This window comes from Corvus moneduloides, chromosome 3, assembly GCF_009650955.1.
Source record: "Corvus moneduloides isolate bCorMon1 chromosome 3, bCorMon1.pri, whole genome shotgun sequence".
In the NCBI taxonomy this organism is placed as follows: Eukaryota; Metazoa; Chordata; class Aves; order Passeriformes; family Corvidae; genus Corvus; species Corvus moneduloides.
The window spans coordinates 107867434-107875530 of record NC_045478.1 but is presented as its reverse complement, the minus strand read 5'-3'; the positions used below and the strand labels follow the sequence as shown (position 1 = coordinate 107875530).

General features: G+C 49.6%; 1 protein-coding gene and 1 long non-coding RNA gene across 2 annotated transcripts in view; one reads left to right on the top strand and one right to left on the bottom strand.

Annotated features, from left to right (window-relative positions):
* Positions 1-4794: 4794 nt before the first annotated feature.
* Positions 4795-6576, bottom strand: LOC116441416. The gene is made up of 2 exons (XR_004239061.1): positions 6525-6576; positions 4795-5967 (listed from the first exon to the last, which is right to left on the bottom strand). It is a non-coding gene; the product is annotated as an uncharacterized LOC116441416 (long non-coding RNA).
* Positions 6577-6759: 183 nt separating this feature from the next.
* Positions 6760-8097, top strand: part of COQ8A (coenzyme Q8A) — a 42975-nt gene continuing 41637 nt past the window's right edge. Inside the window, exon 1 of the mRNA XM_032103271.1 lies at positions 6760-6818. The gene's annotated coding sequence lies outside the window, so the exon portion shown is untranslated. The remainder of the gene's footprint in view (positions 6819-8097) is intronic.

Sequence of the window (8097 nt, the reverse complement as noted above, 5' to 3'; positions counted from 1 at the left end):
GGCATTGCTGGGCCTGTACCCACCTCCTGTTAAGAGTTCAGTCTTGTACACAGTCAATGCCCTGGAGCTGTACAGTATGAACCACAAAAACCCTGTCCAGAGCCACTGCAGCCTGTTTGGGATAGGTAATAGCAGGAGACAAGAAATGATTGGGTCCTAAGCTTTGCTACAAATGCTACCAAAAGGGCCTCTCAGGCTCTTCCCTGTGGACCCATGGAGATAATAAATCACCTCAGTGGTCTGACACCCTTCATCCTTCCTTCCCCAAAGCAGCCCCTTTCTGGGTGATATGGAAAGGAGGGAGGTGTGAGCAGGGGCACAGAGAGGCAAGGAGAAACGTAGGGGGCAAAGGGGAGGTTTTTGTGTCTTCTTCACCCTCCCTTTTTCTCAGTCAGGGGACAAGACAGCCCTTGAGCAGTCCCCTCTCCTCCACAGAACCTGACAGCCACCTCTGCTCACCTCCTCCCAGCCAGGGGTCTTGGGAGCCTCCAGCAGTCCCACTGGCATTCCCTGCCCTCTCCAGTTGTGCAGAGCAAGGCTGCTCACTGAAAACTCCAGAAGGAAAATAGGGGCATGGGAATCATGAAATTTCTCTGTGGTGACCAGTGACATGATCTGAGGGAATGGCATAAAGTCATGCTGGGGGGGGGTTAGATTAGATACTAGGAAAAAGTTCTTCAGCCAGAGGGTTGTTGGGGACTGGAACAGGCTCCCCAGGGCAGTGGTCACAGCATCAAGCCTGACAGAATCCAAGAGGTGTTTCTCAATGCTCTCAGGCACATGGTGTGACTCTTGGGGTTGCTGCTGTGCAGAAGCCCAGAAGTTGGACTCAATGATCCTTGTGGGTCCCTTCCAACTCAGCATATTCTGTGATTCTAGGAAACATCTATCCTGCTCCCTGCACTGTATCTTCCTCTTGGACAGAAAACATTCATCTTGAGAACTGCCACACCACCTCCTTCTGACAGCACTAAATCATCTTAAAAATAAAGTGCTAACTGAAATGGCATCTTGTCTCTGTCCCCTTGCAGTGAGTGGAGAAAGAAAAAGGAAGGACAAGTGCAATGAATGCCAGAATGCTTTGGGATGAAAATACACAGTTCAGAAAACAGAGCAGTACTAAGCCTAACAAAAATAGCTCATCATTCGGATCCTATGATGATATTGGATGTGCATCTACCACTGACTGAGTCAGAGAGATCCCATTTCTCCCTGAGAGCTCTTGCTCTCATTCTTGGCCATAAAGCCATATAAATGACATATGGTACATACAGCGTCACCTGCCAAAGTTTTGAAATACCTACAAACTAAGTACTACAGCCAAGCCACCTGTCCAGTGACTTCCACTTGAGTTGTTCCACTTCATCATCCCTGTATTATTATGTTGATGTGATGTGAACGCCATAAATCTACGTAGTCAGAGAAGACATTCCATCTGCCCTGAAAAAATTACCCTCTAGAGAAGATGAGTGAACACAAGGCAAAATCCCCCAAGAGGTAGCTCATCCGAGCCTCAGAAGTTGCTTGGAGAAGGACTGAGGGAAACAATTCCAGAGCAGCTTTTGCTTTGTGGTTAGCTGTATGAACATGAGAGAAGGATGGTCATGTATATTAGAGATTCCTAGAATCGTTAAGGTTGGAAAAGACCTCCAAGTTCATCGAGTTCAACCATACATACTGTGGTTGGAGAAACAGCTTGGGCCTGTCCTATGCAAGAGAATTTCTGAGTGTTCTCTGGACAGCCTGGATACATGTCAACCTAATTACATGACCAATCACTGCTTAATTGAGGCTCCATTAACTTTTTTTCTGCAGGTCAGTAGTCTGCCTACTAATTTTCTGTTGCAATGGAGCCCTTCTTACTGCAGGGCCCAAAGATCCTCCCAGGCTCTGGTTCTGTTTTCCTGTTTGTAGAAGTTTAGCCCTTCTGGCTCATTCCTCTCCGTGTTCCTCTCTGGGAACGTGTCCCACTTTGTACAAGGCTTTGAGGAAGTCAGCTTTCACCAAGTGCTTCAGTCAGCATCAGCACTGGCAGAGGTTTATTTGGGTGTTCCCTGCATCCAATAAATGGTGAGCTGATCGCTGGTGAGCAAACAGACTCCTCTCAGAACTAACAGTGAACAGGAGGAGGAAGGCAATCCCAGCCAAAGGCTGACAAGGGACCCTGCTGGAAGTCAAAGCCAGAGAGCCTTGGCCTCGCCCTTCCCGGTGCCCTTCTTGCTGCTGCTACCCCAGGGCAGCAGCAGAGCTGTTTATGTGATGCCTTTTCTTGGTCTTAAAAGGCATCATATGCACCCCATGAAATTGCACCATTAAGCCCTACATTACCTAAATATCAACAAGCAGCATGAGGTGAGGATAGGATGGCACAACTAAAGCATCTGCTGTGGAGGCAGGACTTCCAGCTGCTACATCAAGCCTTCCCACAGACCTGAAAAATTAGGATATTTTGAGAATTCAATAATCTTGAACAAACCATTTTAACATTAGTAGGGAGAAGCCTCTGGAGGAGTGTGACTCCCACACTAGTTAACTTGTAACTATTAGTTATAATTTAAATGTATTATAATTTTCACTATATTTATATATGAGGATAGATAATAGTAGTATTTACAGCTTTATAATAATATTACTATAATCAAATTGATCATGCTTTTATTATAATTTACTAAAGGACTGATTTGTATACTCCTCATAGTTGTAAGTTTCTTGCTAGAAACACTCACAGAAATGTTTCTAGATAAGGCAGTGACTATGTTCAAATTTGACTGAATAGAACACTACCGAACAAGCTGTAAGAAGTAAATGACACCTGTATTGCCAAAAATGTGTTTTAGCTGATTTATTCTTGATGTTCACTTCTTGTTCTGATAGCTAATCAAGAGACTCCTCGAAGTCTAGGAACTTGCTTTTTCACAGGACTGCTTTGGCTTGCTCTGAAAATTCAGCTCTGTAGTGCACATACCTCACATACCATGAGGTGTACATACATCACATACCATGAGATGCAAAAGAGTGCAGGTATATGACACAAAAATTACATGAGATTTAGACACTGATGCAAAACTTATTCATCTGCAACAACCTCATTCTGCTGTCACATCACACTGGAGGCAATAAAGCACCGATGGATGTCAATATTTAGGTATTTACAAAGAAGTTTCATAGAATCATAGAACAGTTTGGGTTGGAAGGGACCTTATAGTTCATCTAGTTCCAACCCCCTGCCATGGGCAGGGACACACCTCCCACTAGATCAGGTTGCTCAGAGCTCCATCCAACCCAGCCTTGAACACTTCCAGGGATGGGGCAGCCCCAGCTTCTCTGGGCAGCCTGTGCCAGTGCCTCAGCACCCTCACAGTAAAGAATTTCTTCTTAATATCTATCCTAAACCTGCTCTCTTTTAGTCTGAATCCGTTTCCCCTTGTCTTGTCCCTACAGGCCCTTGTAAAAAGGGCTTCTCTATAGGGACGAGATTTCTTCCCTCTACCCTGCTTGGAAGGGCTTTATGTTTGCAATAGCACATTTAGCAGATCAGTTCCCACACAAACCCTGCACAGATTCAGTGCCTGGATGAAGCAGGCGTCACTTTCACCTACACTGCTTTGGTGGAGGGCACAAAACCAGAATGGGGCAGCCTGGGCTCATCCCCACAGGATTCCTGTCCACATCTCCTGCCTCTGAACAAGGCAGAGTTTGCACAAGGCCAGACTGCATATTTGTCTGGGATTTGGATGGGACTGGAGGAGTGCTCCATGCTCATTTCCTCTTGCTGAACTTTCCCATTAAATAGTAAGAATATGAGCAAGGCTGGAGAGAGAAGGCAAGAGCATGCATAATGATTAGAGTCCCAGTGTGAGGGTGGGGTGCTCTAAGTCTTCACAAGCAGAGAGGGAACCTGAATTGGAATGCCCCAAAGCCCACAGGAACAGCCAACAATGAGGCTGTTACCTAAACCACCAACACCTGTCCTGAAGAAAAGGATGACTCCCTGGTCTATTTTTCAAGTACAACACTCTGCTCCTTCTTTTTTTCAGGACTGAAGGCTGTAAATCTCATAATTGGTAGCACTAAAGCAATCCTAAATACTGACATAATTTTTTCTCTATTACCATTTTTCTTCAGTTTACAGGGAGATCTGCAATGGAACAGCTCTCCCAGTGCTTCACGTACATCATGTTCAACTTTTTATTCAGGACTCGGGACAAAGTAGGCAACCATTCCCACAAAAATTAGCCTCTGGATTCTGGATTGAATCCTGGGTGTCCTGTCCCTATTCCCCCTAAGAACTAAAAAGTAATAAAGAGGGACATACACTATTTTTCCCAGCAGCTTCAGTCCAGCTTTCGATCCTACCTCTTTGCACTCCAGACTGGGTGGGAATACAGGCACTTCTCTCTAAGTACAGAAAGAGCTAGCCCAGAGCTCAAGTTCAATGGGTCTTTCAAGGCTGCAGAAAGCCTAGCAAGAGGAGGTGTGATGCAAATTGAACAGCAGTGGCAGAAATATCCAATGGTTTACCACGTGTGAATAAAGGGAACCAGCCAGGCCTGTCTTTGAGAGATGGGGAGAGCTTCATCCTGTGCTTGTTCTGCCTCCATCTCCAACTATGACATCCTGCTCATGCAGCAACCCTCCAGTTCTCCGTGCTCAGCACAGTGAGTAAGACACGTTTCACAATTAAAGCTGAGCTGATGCAAGCAAAGTGACGTTACACAGAAACTGAGCACTGACATCCAAATTCAGTACAGGAATAGATAAAAATGTCATTAGAAAAGACACCTGAAACTTATCTCTTTGTAGATGAGGGCATATATGATCTTTCCTTTATTAAAAGTAGTATGAAATTAACCACAAATAGAACAATTAATTTGTGTGAATTTCCACAGGTGTGAGTATTGAAATTAAGAAAACTAGGCATTTTTTTGACAAAACTTTTCAAGGCTGGTATCTTATTGCAGTCATGTTTTTGCTTCATCTACACTTTGAGTCTCCATCCCCTTATCCAACATCAAAGTGTCGTGCTTGCCCTTTTCATTTCAGATATATTGTGCCTGCACACATCCCGTGTGTTGAGCATTTAATTCAATAATGTGCCTTCCCCAGGGAACGCTTTCTTTTTTCACCTTTCAAATTCAAATCCAGCCTCTCCAGTCCTGACTGGGGCTGGCTTCTAATTCGATAATGTTTGGGTGATGAGTTTTGCTAAATTCATTTGTAGCTGTCTGTTCAGTGCCTTGCAGAGACCTCCTCATGGCCTACCTGGGAAGCTGAGAGGGGCTTGGGTGAGATGCAAATATTTTTGGTTTTTTTTTTTAAAACATGAAGGAATATGTGTAATACTTGAACAATATTTTGTCTGATCATAAATACCAGCCAAACACTCTTTCATCTGAGCAGCTGGAGATAATAATTGTCTCCCTCCATGGAGGAGGGCAACTTTGGCACTAGCAGGTTGGCAGTAATATTCACGGGTTTTGTAGAGTTAAACCCCTCTGGACACTTACAGCAGACCATTTCTCCATTTTCCTTCCTCACAAATCTACAGCATCCGCAGCTCCTACTGACTTAGATAGAGGTCCTTTTTAGTGTGGATTTAAGTGCTCAATTCAAGTTACTAGTTAGCTGAAAAGGTTGGCTAAAGCAAGCAATTGACAATGGTGAAATTAAAGCTCGGGGCTGTTTGTTGGTCACTCCTGCCAAGTTATGCTACAACTAGAGAAGAATTATGAATCCTGTTTGGTTTAGGAAGGAATGGATGATTCAATCTCCAAACCTCATCCAAATGTACTCCTGCACTGATGCAGCCATGTGGCAAATGCACCATAAAGACTATATTGTTATTTTTCAGACGGGAAAGTTGCTGACAGAAGCGGGCGCTTTCCAGAGCATCCAGACAAGCACAGAGCTGGCAGTTGCTGTGAGCCCCTTGCAGCCTCTGTGAGACGCCACATCCCTGGGATCGACCTGAAGGGAACAACGCACTCGATCTGTTTCCAACGTGTATACGAGCATTTCCCAACAACATGAATAATTCCCAATGCCTACGTGAGCCGTTTTGTGACGATGCTTTGAAAAAACACAGAGGCAGCCACAAACAAAGGTTTCCCGGACACGGAGCGCCTTGAATTGGGAGTTGGTCCCTTCACCTGGCATTTCCCTGGAGCCCGTCGGGCGCGGGGCTCCTGCCCATCTCCTCATGCATATTAACAGCGACTGTGGAACTCCCTGGGCAGCGACAGCCCGGCCTCCCCGAGCCCACCTCAGGCGCGGGGTGCGAGCGCTGCCCACGCCGTCCTTTCCCACCGCGGGACCACCCTCCCCCACCCCGCCAGCCGGGACCGCGGCGAGACGCCACCACCTCCGGCTGACACCACGACCGGGTCGGTGCCCGTTCGCTGCAGAAGCCCAGCCCGGGGGCGAGCCAGCCCAGCGCCGACAGACGGCGGAGGCCGCCGCCCACGCTCGCAGCACACGCTCCTCACGCCTCGCCCCGCGCCCCCCCCGCCCGCCGCCGCACGGACCTCACGGGCCTCACGTCCCCCTGCAGCCGCCGCGCGCGCCGCGACGGGCCCGCCCCGCAGTGGGCGGAGCCCCGCCCGAGCCCGCCGGCCATTAAGCGGAGGCGCGGGGCGCACGGGCTCCGCCAATGGGAGCGCGGCGGGGGCGGGGCGCGCGGCCGGGCCGCGGCCGGGGGCGGCGGTAAACAGGCGTGCGGGCCCGGGCCGCAGCCATCGAGCGCAGCGGAGCCGAGCCGGGCCGGGCGAGGCGAGGCGAGGCGAGGCGGTGGCCGCTGGGCTGTGCCGTGCCGTGCCGGGGTATGGGAAGTAGCCGCGGCGGCGGAGGGAACGGGCCGGGCCGGCGGCAGAGTGGGGGCAGCGGAGCACCCGGCAGTGGCCGTGCCCCCGGCTGTGGTAGTACCCCCGGCTGTGGCAGTGCCTCGGCAGTGGGAGTTCGTCCGTTGCCGTGCTGGGGAGCGGTGCGGGAAGGGATGCGGGTGATGGCGGTGGCGGTGCTGCTGTGGGGGGGACGCCCGTGCCTGGTGTGGTGCCTCGGCCCAGGGGTCGCTCGCCCGGGGCGCATTCCCCGTCGGGGGGACGTGTGCGGGGTCCGGCGGGCGATGGCGGCCTCGGGGCAGCTGGGCTGCCCCCGGGCAGGAGGCGCCCGGGGCTGCGGCCTTCCCGTGCCCTTGGCCGCCGCGGCGCGTCCCGCCGGGGTGAGAGCGGGGCCGGCCGGGTCCCGCCTCCTGCCCGCGGGGAGCCCTGCGCTCGGCAGCGCCGGGCCGGCAGCGGGGCTGGCGCCTCAGCGCACCCGGGCAGGTGCGCGGGCTGAGCCGGCAGTGCCGCCCAAGAGTGCTCAGGGAAAAGGGTGGAATCCGCCGTTCCGTTCCGTAGGGAATGCGCCTTGCCCAAGGACATCACGGAAATCTGGTGCTGTGCTGCTTTCCAGGTTGCGCCGGCGTGGAGCCTCACCCCTCTCTGTCGCTGGGAGCGATCCGTGCACCTGGTTGGAGATGGATGTAAAATAAAGCTGTTTTTTAAGCTTTGCGTGTGGCTGAAGTGGGGATAAAAAAAAGCCACACGGTGAGCCTCCTGGCTCTGGTAAGGTGCCTGAGGAAATAATCTGTCTTTTTACAGGCAAACAGGCTTGTAAAGTCTTTGTAACAAAGTGAACAGTAACTGATGGGGAGATACTTAGTTTTAAACAGACACCGAACAAGCTACCTATAAATAACTACAAATATGAAAGTTTGGCTTGTATAATGTTGTTTTCATGGTTACTGACCATTCTGATTTCTGCAGGACTGTATCATAAGAAATAACAATGTTTCTGATAGCCCAACAAGATTATGTTCCACCCAGCAGGAATGTAGGTGGGGAGATTCTCTGTATTCCCCTCTGTGCAATGAAAATCCAGACTTTGTGGTCAGTGTTATGAAAGGAAATGAAAGCTTTTCTTTCAATAACTGAAAGTATTGTTTTCCTAAAAAGAATTAACCTAACAATTTCTGATTTTTGTTTCTGTGTTGCTTGTCTTTAAATTAGATTGTCTCGTTGCACTCGGGTGTATTAATTGAGCATATGCAAAATAAGTCTT